At 32.8% G+C, this 13,739-nt stretch overlaps 1 long non-coding RNA gene across 1 annotated transcript; it reads left to right on the forward strand.

Moving 5' to 3' along the window:
* The first annotated feature begins 3,582 nt into the window (after positions 1–3,582).
* On the forward strand, positions 3,583–11,831 carry LOC139496147 (uncharacterized). The gene is made up of 3 exons (XR_011657550.1): positions 3,583–4,001; positions 4,254–11,179; positions 11,756–11,831. It is a non-coding gene; the product is annotated as an uncharacterized lncRNA (long non-coding RNA).
* The last annotated feature ends 1,908 nt before the right edge of the window (positions 11,832–13,739 follow it).

Here is a 13,739-nt window from a genome sequence, read left to right on the forward strand (position 1 = left end):
TACCGTATAGTGGATTAATTTCGCTGGGTGTCAATTTTTCTCTGAATTTCATGCAAAGGAATAGATATAAGTTTTGAATCCGCCAAAATATTGCATATACATTATTCAATAAAAATCGCTAAATTATACACCCGCGAAAATAACCCGCTATACGATATCTTGTTCCAGGCATAGATAAACTCAGCCTTATTTAGACACAACTAAGATTCCAAATTTAAATACTTCTGTTTTAGTTAGCCATTACTGTCTCGTATTTTTAGCGTTCTAATGCTAACAAAAGATTAGAACGCTTCCTTAAATCTATAAAAGAAAAAAAAGAATCTTAAAGCTTTCTGTATTGCAAACGTTTGAAAAACATAATACTTCTGCATTTAAGTGATAGCACAGGTACGTGTGGAGGAACTTTTAATGGACCAGTAGGAAGTTTTACATCAACGAATTATCCTTCAGACTATTGCAATAATCAAAATTTTTAGTACATCATCACAGTTGAGGAAGGTTATACGATAATGGTCAAATTCACAACCTTGGACTTAGCGATAGATTCTGATGAAGCAATCGATTATGTTAAGGGGTACGCATTGTGAAGGAAATGGTGCAATAATGCAGTTTTCGCTGATGCTAAGAACAGAAAAATCAAGAACTGCTTTGTTTTCATCGAATAAAGAGCAAAAACCAAATGACACTTATCAAGTCCCAACCAATGTACTTTTTACACTTCAGAGTCTGATTAAAACAATCATGTATAGTTGAAGTCCATCCCTAGTAGATGAGCAGGTGGTGAGGATGTTCTTCTAGACTCACAGGATGGAGAAGACACCTCCAGAGGCCAAGCTTGTCGAAGTCTCTTTTTTAACCCGAACTAACCAAACTGGTTGATACACTTAAAGTGAGAGAAGCGCCAAAATCCCAAAAGCTGTTAACCTAGTCTAGGTAGCAGCTGAGCCTGCAAACTATGTATGCCCAAGGAGTAAAACAGAGAAAATGACAGGGGTAGCGAGCCAGAGGGACCGGTACTGTCCAGTGAGAGGTTGTCTTGTTGTAACATGATTGATTGTTGGTTGCTTAGCGTTCAGTGGCAAATATTGCATGCATGTTCAGGACGAACAAGTTAATGAAAAAATTCAATAAGTATGTCTCGTCATAAAAGAGGCCATTCGTAATGATGGTCGGGGAAATATTTAATGCGTTTCCCTCAGTTTTAGATTGTAAACCGGATTTGTTATTTTCTTACGATTTCAGAGTTTCGATTGATTGATTGTTGGTTGCTTAATGTCCAGTGGCAAATATTTCATGCATTTTCAGGACGAGAACAAATTCACAATAAATACAATAGGAAGGTCTTGTCATAATAGAGGCCATAAGGGATGATAGTCGGGAAAATTTCGACTGCCACTGGAAAATGAGAGTATATTGGATAGGGACAGAAATTTTGCCTTACAACAGGCAACCTACGGGCTCTCAAGAGTTGTTGTAAGGGTTCTTAACGTGCAAAGAGCGTGGCACTCTCTTAACACGACAAATCCGATTTAACGTCCTCATTCTGACCGGACGTGACTGCGAACTTAATACATCCCGCACAGCCAAACGGACGCCCTACTTCGTCAAGCGTTTTACTGCCAGTCGGGAGAAGACCAAGTGACCATATTTCCATTCCCAAGTCACCCTTGGGGGTAGAGTTTCGAACAGCGATATACTTCTTTATTGGACTGCCCCTGGAAAATGAGGGCGTGCTCGATAGGGACAGAAATTAAGCCTTTCAATAGGCCACCTACAGATCCTCAAAGATAAGTTGCAAGGGTTCAAAACGTCCAAGTGCGTTCATGTTGCAACACGCAACGTGCGTCGTCACGTTCTTTCCAATCACTTGAATGTCATGATCGACTCCAAACAGGACCCCCCTGATGGTTTTCCTCAGTATCGTGGTCAAATTATCATGGTACAGGCACAGTGGTTATTACCACATAAGGAGGACGCCATTTCTCAGGACCTTCTCAACCTGTTGACAAAACCATATAGAGTACCCCCAGTGTGAGGACGAAATGTCTGTATTCAGAAGGAACGTAGGACAGAACGTCGTAGGACAAAAAGTCACATTTTAATTTTGAAATTATTTTTCTTTGAACAAGAAAACAGTTATTTTGAAAATATTCTTTTCGTATTTTCTTGAAGTTTTGTCCTAGGGTGAAACTTTGCATATTTATTTCTTATCTAAGATAGGTATTTAATTGCCCACATTAATTTTCTTTATTAAAGAGTGTTAAGTATTTGTAGATTTATTGCTTTAGTGAACTTTAGCAAACTGTCTGACTGACCGTTAAACTTAATGTATAATGCAGCTGTGTTGTAACTGTAATCATTTATACTTAGAAGACGTAGAATTTATGTCTCTGTTTGTTTATATTCTGTCCCTATAGTTGTGTGGTCTGGAAATGAATGACGATTTAATGTGTGAGAAAGTCATAAAAGTAGCCAAGGCCTTGGTGATGATCAAAGTGAGTGAATGTGTAGATGCGGGGGAAATTGAAGATAAGTTAGTGAAAGAGAATGGACGTGTCTCTGTATTAACAATGTAAATCTAATGAAAGTATATATATAGTGAACTTTTATAATAAATATGTATATATGAACACAGTCTTAAAAGCCAGTGCCTTACAACAGCTCCGTGACATTATGGTGGCAGCGGTGGGATTTATTTATTTTGGATTTTAATTTTACATTTTGGACTTAACTTTCAACTCTTCAAAATGCTACCAAAAGGAGGAAGAAATATATCGGAAGAGAGGATTGCAACAATAACTTTTCGGAAGAAAACATCAAGGATCTAAAAAATGACAGTTTAAAAGAAGCAACTTTGTTATTAAAATTTAATATGAATATCAATAATGATAAAATATTTGTCATGAAAACAAAAAATGTCAAAGTGGCTTGGTACTTAAATTGCTTCATCTTTGCAATAAATATACCCTTTGCTTGATTAAAATGTAACATTTTCATATATCAAGGTTTAAGAGCAATTTCCTCAATGATAAAATGAATATTTGTAATAAAAGAAAATATTTCAAAATATATTTTAACAATTGTCTAAAAATTATTTGTGACTTTTTGTCCTATCAAATTAGCAGCGACTTTAAAGTACAGTGACTTTCGGTTCGTTTACCTTAAGAAGTGGGTACAGGAAAATGGATTGGCCTACATCGGCCTGGTATTGCAGTGACCTAAATGAATTTTAACTTGTAAACTTGGGATGCTTAAAACCCAAATTAAATTGTAACACAGTAACATCCTGCCAACAACAAATGGAAGTTTATAACGACCTTGACTGGGTATACAGCCCTTGCACGGTCGGTTGTGGCTGCCAAAGGTCATATTTAAATGTAGCGTGGATGTAGTTGTATAATACTATAAATGACAAACTTATTTTCAGCTTACCTGAGTGACCCGGATATAATCGTATTTGTTTAATATGCAATCGTATGATTCTGAAAACTACTAACTTATCTTTTCAGTATTTTACAACGTATAGGAAACGGGTTTAGAGGATGAAGCATAGTGTTCATAATAATGAAATTATTACATAATGAAATTATTACATACTGAAGATGACCAAAATATATTCAGTTTACTGTTTGACTACGCATTTTTCGTATAAAACATGTCCCTTTTAACACATGGTAAATAAGAGACACTGATTAACATTGAAGACATGTCAAACAAACTGTATTGGACTGTACAGCGCTTGCACGTTCAACCATGATATGTCCTGTACGACTGCAATGTGGTTTTTTCAACACACAATTTGCATATACAATAAATGACAAAATTATGTTCCGTTTTACCTAATGACCTGGAATATTTACCTGTAATCTTTCAGTCATCTACGTTGCTTGTCAAAAGTCGTTGATACCTTTCTTTGTTTTACTCATCTACGAATGAAAGTTTTCGCTGAATACCAACCAGAAGGAATATACGGTTCTCGTTAATTAATATTGATATTTAAGGTAATCGTATACATCTTTTCGAAAATATCTATCACATACTTCAAATGACAAAATTATTATATCTACCTGTGTAACCATTGTTTTGATTGTATGTATAACGTTAGGCTTCGTAAATTCTTCGTAAACATTTAAGGGATGGAAAGTTTGTAGGATTAATGATTCAAAAGTAAAATCACTGTAAAATACTGAACTTTGAGGAAAATCAATTTTGTTAGAATAAAAAAATATATTATTATTTTTTTTAATTTACAGAACTAAAATGGCTGACAACTTCTTGAACCAGCCCCCATGGAATCAAGAAGTGGGGGTGGAGGAGGATGAGATGTTGGAAAACTTAAAGTGAACAATCTGTAGATGAGGTACAATCACCATGTACCTCAATTAAGGATGAACAATTGTAATGATGTATCGTGTAAATAATATATGCTAGACATTTTTTTTTGTTATATAAATTAAATTTATATCTGTCTCTGAAAGACGACGACAATAAACGTGCAACAGCTAAAAATGTCTAAATCGATGGGACTCTGTGAAAACTGATAAAATATGTAAAAATAAAGGTTGGCAGGTAGGTGAAACTTACATAAATGAAGAGATAAATGAAAAATGAACAGATTGATGCCTGATTTATGCCACAAAACCAGGTTCAACCCACCACTTTTATTCCCCTTTAAAAGTGTCCTGTACCAAGTCAGGAAGATGGCCATTGTTATATTATTGTTTCTGTATGTGTTGCATTTTAACGTTGAGTTGTTTGTGTTTTCTCTTATTTGTGAGATATTGAGATCAGACGTGGTACGGTACTTGTCTATCCCAAATTCATGTATTTGGTTTTCTTGTTATATTTGTTATTCTCGTGGTGTTTTGTCTGATGTGTGTTACGTTTCGGTGTTATGTCGTTGTTCTCCTCTTATATTTAATGCGTTTCCCTCGGTTTTAGTTTGTTACCCCGATTTTGTTTTTTGTCCCTGGATTATGAGTTTTGAACAGCGGTATACTACTGTTGCCTTTATTTATATAATTTGAAGGCTGTTAGTCGGAACCAGAAGCGACGAAGCAGCGCATCTATTTTGGGTGCGCAAATATCCACTTTTTGATATGGGACGAGCTCTGACGTCCCACGTACGGCCCCAGCTTGTCTGGCAAAACAGCCGTTGGACGTCAGAGTAATCTCGGACTATCCCACCCGTAATAAATGGACCACCAGCACCACTCCCACCTGTTTTAAATGGACCACCAGCAGCACTCCCACCTGTTATAAATGGACCACCTGCACCACCCCCTCAAGCACCACTGAGGCGTTCAAACAGATTGAAGAATAAGCCGGATTATTATCATAATATGTAAAAATAATAACTTACCTCTTTTTTCAAAATTTTGTTACACATCTGAAGGATGCAAGTATTTTGCACCCTTTCTGACAAAACTTTCATCCCCATTAATACTGTAGTAGTAGTAGTAGAATAGGGATAAGAAAACAGTAGAGCAGGTAGAGCAATGTAAACATTGTGCTAGTGATGGTGGAATGTTTTGTCCACGTATCATACTTTTGACCAAGGTAGAGCAACATTGGTTGGTAACCAGGGTATGTTTGTCGTCCATTTTGTTGTCCACGTTCCAAGGTAGAGCAACATTGGTTGGTAACCAGGGATATGTTTGTCGTCCATGTTGTCCACATTGCAGAATTTTGTGTTGTTTTTTGCTTGTCTAAATTTTTAGTTGCTTGGAGTTAACCAATATGTGAGAGAGATGGTTGTTGACAAGGGATTGGCATCCATTTTCTTTCCACAACACACAAACTACAGAAACTTGAGAAGAGATCAAACAAAGATTGAAGAAAATAAATTATTTTTATTATCAAAAACTTATATACATTATGTATACATCACATTTTGTGTAGATCACCATTATTGCAAAAACTGATTGAGTATTTTTAGCATAAAAAATAAATATTACAATATACGTATAGTATATAAAAACTTGTATTAAAACCAATATTTGAGCATACAACCCTGAGTTTGTTTCTAATATATATATAATTTTATAAAGCTTCTAAAACAAATGGGTTTTTTTTAACAAGAATGGATTTCTTAAAAGAGACATGTAAAAGATTACATATAGTAATATGATTAACTAGATGATTCTAGTTTTTAAAAATTACTACAATATAAAACGTAACTTGATGGAATGTGATAGAAGATAAATTATGTTATAAAATAAAAATATAACCCACATGGTTTCCATGTTTAAAATGAAAACATGCATGAAGCAAAAATTAAAAGATGGAATGTTGCACTAAAGTAACAAAATATAGATAAAATATATACAGGTATCATGGTTTGATTAACAACCGTAAATGTTTATTTTTTCAATGTAAGAATACACAGCACCAAAACTTTAGTAAAAATGTAGTGTACTACTCTCTTTATAAAACTTGTCTTTATAGGGGAATCTGGCAGAATGCATAGCACCATAAAACAGTTAGCACCAAAACTATAGTATAAGCACTACTTAAACTTGTCTTTATAGAGTATATTTTCCTCTCTTAAACTATCATTGTAAATGAATATATTAAATATATATAACAGCATGTTATCAGGAGTACAACTATCATGATTTGAAATATGAACTTTAATGATTATCACAATTATTTAGCACCAACTTTAAAACAATTAACATTTAATAAATTATCACAACTATATTGCTTAATAACAAGAAAAACAAAGACTATATACATGTTTTATATTACAGTATAAACATTTCATATACTACTAAGGTCTGTCTAATGTTTCCCCATCAACCTCTATAGCATTTTTGATATTTTTACATTATTTTTAAGACCAAATAAACGTTATCTTTTAATCTGATAGATCATATCAGATAATTCCTCTGATGTAAAGCTTCATAAATATTTTGATTTTCTTCCTTTAGAAGTTATCATACTGTGTAATTACTAAATATTTTTAATTACAATCAAGCCTCAAGCTAAATAACTGTTGATAGATAAACAGGTATAACAATCTTTAGATGTAGAGTATAGGAAATTGTCTTAATTGCAATCAAGTTTCAAAACTGATTAACTGTTAATGGAGAACATCAGACAGATAAACATATATTACTTCTAATTTGAATTAAGCTTCTTCTATAACATAACATAACAGACTTGTGTAAACATATACAAAACTTCTTGATATGTATAATATAAACAACACCCTTTGAAGTAACATCATTTCAAAAATCTGACTTATTCTCTATTTTCATCATAAAATAAATTTAAAGAGAGAAATTAAGTGAAAAATGTATCAATTTATCCATAATTTATAATCATGTCAAACACAGGATGTTGAGTCTTTCTTATGTATAGAAAATTATCACTCTCCTTTGTTAAAACCTTCAATAATAAAAAAAAAAAGCCCCCCTCAATAAACTTCTTAAGATAATATAGCATAGAAATGCTAATATCTCCTTTGTCAATCACAATGGATGCTTAGTCTTATATAAATTAATCCTAAAAATGGCATCTCAGTTAAGTCTAAATGAATTAAATTTATCAACCCAGCTTTATTTAATGAATCTTATCATAACCAAGAGAGAAGAATAAGTCCTTTAATATGTAGGAAAAATGTTATACTTTCATTCTATTTAGAAAACTTTATGATGGATCATCGTGCTTCAATCAGTAACTTTATTTCTCAATTGAATAATTTTGTATCTCAGCATGTGCCAGTAGTGGGGAGTCATTTTTTCGCGTGTTATAAGTGTTCAATACAACCTGAGTTGTTTGAAGAAATGAAGAATTGGTACTGTCAGCAACCCATCAACACATTTAGTAGTACACAATTTAATGTTTCTGCACTATATCATGCTTTGTTGCATGAAAGGAGGGAAACTAGAATAGGATGTCTCATACGAATGAGTGAGACATTTCTGGGAGAATTGATGCAGCAGTGCAATACAGCTAATAGTGTGCAAAGCCGAGACATGCTACAGATAGCATTAGATATCTTAAAGGACAGGTAAGAAATACTTTAAACATTTTTGTATATAAAGTTACTTAATGAAGCAATATGATTCATAAAGCTAGTCTTACAATGGTATTATTCATAGTTTTATAATTAAGGTGGTATCCAACACCTTAACTAAAATAAATTTGGTCTAAAATTTTAACAAAGTATTTATTTTGAACCTTTGATAAAAATTTCAAAATATTTGAACCAACCATTTCTTCATAAAAATTACACTGAGTATATAACAGTTTAACAAACACTAATTTCAACCATTGAGAAGCTTATTACAATGCCCTTAAATACATATCATAATTAAAACATTTAGCTGATTTTACAGAGTTATCCCTCTGTAGGTACATCTTAATTACACAAATTATATAGAAGTTTGGTTTGAAAACAAACAAACAAAAAACCATAATACACAAATTAATCACAAATTAAGTCTGTTGGGTGGTATGGACTGTCTGGTGCTTCTTCTTAAAATGAGTGGAGGTGCTGGTAAGGGTAGGATGACTTCCTGGTGTACTGCAGGTGGTATAGGTTGGACTACTGCTTGGTGTAGTGGTTGATGTTGATGAGGGTTAATAAGCTGTCTTACAGGGGGGATAAAGTTTCTAAAAGCTGGTATAGCATTTTATAAAAGTCTATGAATGCGGTTTAAAACCACTAATACACTAATCATAGTAAAGATTATAACTTGAAATTGCGCTACAAGAAAATAAAAAAAAATACAAATTTTACAAATTGTCACTTCTTAAATTGTACCAGGCTTTATTATAGAGTTCATCTTCAGTGTTTGAAATATTTTGAGGATGTCTTTTCCTCCAAACAATAAATCCACCTATTAGAAAGAATATCACTGTAAGTAAAAAAAAAAAGTTATAACCAGTGATATTGAAATTACAATTTAAATTAATAATTATTTCTTTTATCCTAATAGTACTTATATTTAGGGGCAGTAGGAATCTCCTGTAGAGGAAGACCATGCTCAATTAACCCTCCCCTACTATTCCTCAAACATTTCTTCCCCAAACAAATGAGAGCTATCACCGGAAGTACTACAAGAAAAGAAATAATTTAACTAGTTATGGTATCCATTTCAACATATAAAGAATCATCGTTCTTAACTGGAATGTAGTCTGATTGATAGTAATACTTTTAAGAACACCAAAATTAAGACAATTAAAAGAAACAAAATTACTCCAAGAAAAAATATATAAACTTTTAAGCTACCTGTTAAAGTGGTGACGGTTGCCACCATGGTGTTGTTGAGTTGGTCTCATTTTCTGTAGTAGTCTAAAATAAAAAATTAAATAATAAACTACATGTACACAAATAAAATAACATAACCTAATCCACACCCTACTACATGTTACAATCAATACACATTTAGCTTTAGCTGAATTTAAAGCATGAGAAATTTATAAGTATAAATGTCTACAATAGTGAAAATAAGTACTTTCAAAATTGTTTACGTTAATTTTAACAGCAGTGTTTTCATGTTTTTTAGAATACACCACCACAATGCAATGGTTATGTTAAGTAGGGATTCTCTTTGGTCTACAGACGAAAACCCACCTGTTGATGGTCAGGGAGAGTGCTGGACATTTGGTTGTGGTCGTACACTGCGGATGTTGGAACGCTTTGAGACCATTCTGTCGAGGAGTCAGGAGAACCCCCCTCCGTTTGAGGAGAGGTCTCATCCGCATCAGTAGTGGAAACAAGGTCTTCCAGTGACTGTAAACAAAAACAATAATACTTATAGACAGTTATCAAATTTAATATTTATAGTTTTTAACACAAATCTGTTAAATAGAAATACAATTAAAATTATGCTAACAAATATTTCTTTTCTTATATTGTTATACTTTCAAAAGAAAATAAAGGGAATTTGTCTTTCATAAAGTAGGTGTCAATTTTTTGTAAACAATAAAAATGGCGGATGTTGAAAACAAGTTACGTAAAAGCATCTTACACAAATTTTATCTGCAATCTGCACTTCCGTGCTAGGGGTTGTCGAAATGGTCTGGCAACAATTGTCTATGGTGCAGGTTTTAATGGTTACTTTTTCTAAATGCTGGCCAAAAGTCATCAATGTGCTGGAACCCGCCAGTCTGTCCAGGGTGATCTTTTTCACTGAAGTCGACCCATGGAAAATGTAGCTGCCTTCCACCTCATACAAGCACTGCGGTTCCACTACCTCGTAGATTTCATCGTAGACACTTTTGCATTTCCTTATATTAAGGTCATGCACTTGACCATAACATGCAACAAACACTTAGCGAGCACCATTTTTGATTTTTCAGTTTTTTCTCTGTGAATCGTCTGCGCATGTGCACATAATCAACAGTTTAATTAAAAATAAAAAGGCGGGAGATTATGATTGTGTCAAAAAAAAAAGAACAATACGAAAAAGAATAAATATGAAAGAATTGAGATGTTGCTATATGATTCTTCAACAATAGTATAACTCGAAAAAAAGGGGGGAACGGAAACATATAATAAGAAAATATTAGGTACGAGACAATGGCACTCAAAAAAAAATTTCAGAAAAAAAATCGAACGTTTTGGTTTTTTTTTTACAATGTAGCTGCTTTAGATAAAGGTTTTAAGTTAAGAAACCCAAAAATAAAGCAGATGACATATTATCACAGTATAGTTTCTAGAGATTCATCAACACGTTGTTTTGTTGTTAAGTGCATTTTTGTTTGCGCACCACATAAACAATTTGGTATAGAGTTGTTATGCGAAACCTAAGAATGAGGTGGTTATCCCTCCTTTAGTCCCACCCCATACTTCAAAGTGTAATATTATTGGTTTAGATAATATTAGCTAGAAAAAATGAAATAAATATAAAAGTGCGTATTTTTCGTTTACAAGTCAGTACTTCTAACCTTTGTCTAGAAATATATTTGCAAACGATTAAGTGTTATAATGGCAGCCAAAAATGTGCAATTTAGTCAGATTATTACTTCAACTGGTAGGACGGAGTACAAAACTCAATTCGGGAGAGGGAAAGTGCTTTCCTTTAAAAAGTCCGCTAGAGGACTCTTTTATTTAGATTTGGCGACGTCAAATGGATCGATGAAGCTGAATTTAGGGCTAGACGAGCTGGATGATCTGTTTAACCTGAGGGGGCACCTAGAGTCCCTAACAGCATACTTTCCACAGGTAAGACTATTTTCTTTCTTTTTGTTTTTACACGAGGTTCACATGTAGGAGTTTTCTTTAAAAACAGAGGAAATTAAAGATTATGCCCTTTGAGGTGTTTTTTTTTTCTCTGTTTGTATGCGCTTACCATAAACAACAGGAAGGTTTTAAGTATTGTCTATTACCGTTTATCTTTCTGTTTATCTATCTACCTCGCTTTTGTTAGGGGAGATATCGGTGTTCACATTTGTCTTTTATTTTTAACTAATTTAATGCAACAATTGAATAACATAAAACGAAGATGTGGTATGATTGTTAATAAGATAACTCTTCACAAGAGACCAAATGATACAGAAATTGTCGATTTTTGATCACCTTGCGACCATCAACAATAAGCAAAACCCATACCTCATAGTCAGCTATAAATAGCTTTAAACTGATGAATGTAAAACAAACATCCGAGTGGAGAAAAAAGATAACAACCTAATTTATGTACAAAATAATGAACGAAAAACAATATGCACACCACCAACACCTCTCGCAAGTATAAAACTTTCTTCTTAACTTTTGAGTTTTATTTTATTTTTCATGTTTTAGCCGCTCTCCCAGCCACAGGAGGAGGTTGTGCCTAAAAGAAACGTAGCGCCGGTTTATACACCGCCACCACCTTCCGTAAGTATACATTTATTAATGTAGAGTTTAAATATGTTCAAGAATCATGATTGATTGTTGGTTGCTTAATGTCCAGTGGCAAATATTTCATACATGTTCAGGGTGAGAACAAGTTAACAATAAATACAATAGGTAAGTCTTGCAATAGAGGGTGGTTTTTCTTCTTCTCAAGAATCACCATGTATTCTTGAATGTAGGACAGAAAGTCACAGGACAAAAAGTCACGGACAAAAAGTCACAATTCATTTTTTCTGAATATTTTCTTTGAATAAAAACACTTATTTCTACAAAAATAATTTTGTATTTTTCTTGAACTATTGTATATAAACCAACATTGTAAACAAAATGTATCCAAAAAATATCAAAGATGATCAAATAATTGTTAAAAAAACAAAATGTCAACGTGGCTTTGCACTTAAATGGCTTCATGGTGCCAAGAAATATACCCTTCGCATGATTAAAATTAAATAAATCTTCATTTTTCAGGTATAATGACACATTTCCTACACTTAAATATGCATATATGTATTAAAAAGTAAATATTTCAAGAGATTTCTCTTATATATTCAAATAATTGTCAACAAACTATTTGTGACTTTTTGTCCTGTGACTTTTCGTCCTATCACATTTGTGACTTTATGTCCTGTGACTTTTTGTCCTGTGACTTTCTGTCCGTTTACCGTATTCTTAACTTGATACACTTAAATGCTAACAAAGAAATACTTGTTTTTTAAGTATAGAATTGAACTTGCAAACAACCTTGTGTTCTTAAAAAAAAAAGATAAGCAACACTGAAAGTATTTCATTTCTCTCTGGTTTATTTACTTAAATATTTCATTTTTATTATTGCAGGTAATAACTCTGTATGTAATATCCTCGACTTTTAGACAATATGAGGAGTTGCTTATTATTATGAGTTAAAAAAAAAGATTGGTAGATAGCACCTCATTATTTTCTCTTGATGCATTTTATACTTGTATACCTAATAAGCAATATTTGTTCAATTTCTAATAGAACCTCAAAACTTAATTTATTTGTCCATTTCTTCGTTTATCAAGGACGTAAAACTTTCGATTATCTTAGCTGTAAATGGCTTAAATTTAAAGAATTTTGGGCCCCAATGCTTTTCAGCTTCGTACTTTATTTGACCATTTCAACTTTTTTGGGGATCCGACCGTCACTGACAAGTCTTATGTAGACAAACATCTATGAAAAATTTATATACAGGTTGATTTAGTACAAATTAAAAACCTCATATATGTATGTAATACAACTGACTAAATTATTTTCTGTTTTCAATACTCTCATAATGGCATTTACAATTGATAAAGTAAGTCAAGAAGATTGCATTTTCTGTTTCGTATTAGTTTTAAATTATTATATGGATTTAATTAATGAAGATATGCATAGACATTTTTTATGGATATAATGATATACTTTAATGACAAAATCATTTTGAGTTTATTCAGTTAACATCAACCTGTTCCTATTTGGTAACGGTGGTATATGATTTAAGTAATAATTCTGGTTCGGTTCGTTTAAGGATTTCATCATATCACACTTGTGCTATTGTGCCATATGAACGTAAGAGAGTACTGATACGTAATGAATTCAGGAAGATAAGATTACCGCAGATATTTGTAAATAATTTAACATATACCGAAAATGACAAATGTATTTTTAGTTTACCTGTGTGACACGTATTTTTGTAGCAGCTGTTATACCAGGCACTATGAAATCCTCTGTTAGGTTTTGAGCCAAGATTTGTGGCTTTATAGTAGATGAAAGACTGGTCTAAAATCCAATAACATCTTTTTGAGAATACACTTAAAAATATCCCTTCAATATCATAATATATTGCAAAAAAACATGAAACCCTGACGGGTTAAGATGCAAACATAGTACAATG

The sequence above is a fragment of the Mytilus edulis genome, chromosome 11 (genome assembly GCF_963676685.1).
Source record: "Mytilus edulis chromosome 11, xbMytEdul2.2, whole genome shotgun sequence".
Lineage (NCBI taxonomy): Eukaryota > Metazoa > Mollusca > Bivalvia > Mytilida > Mytilidae > Mytilus > Mytilus edulis.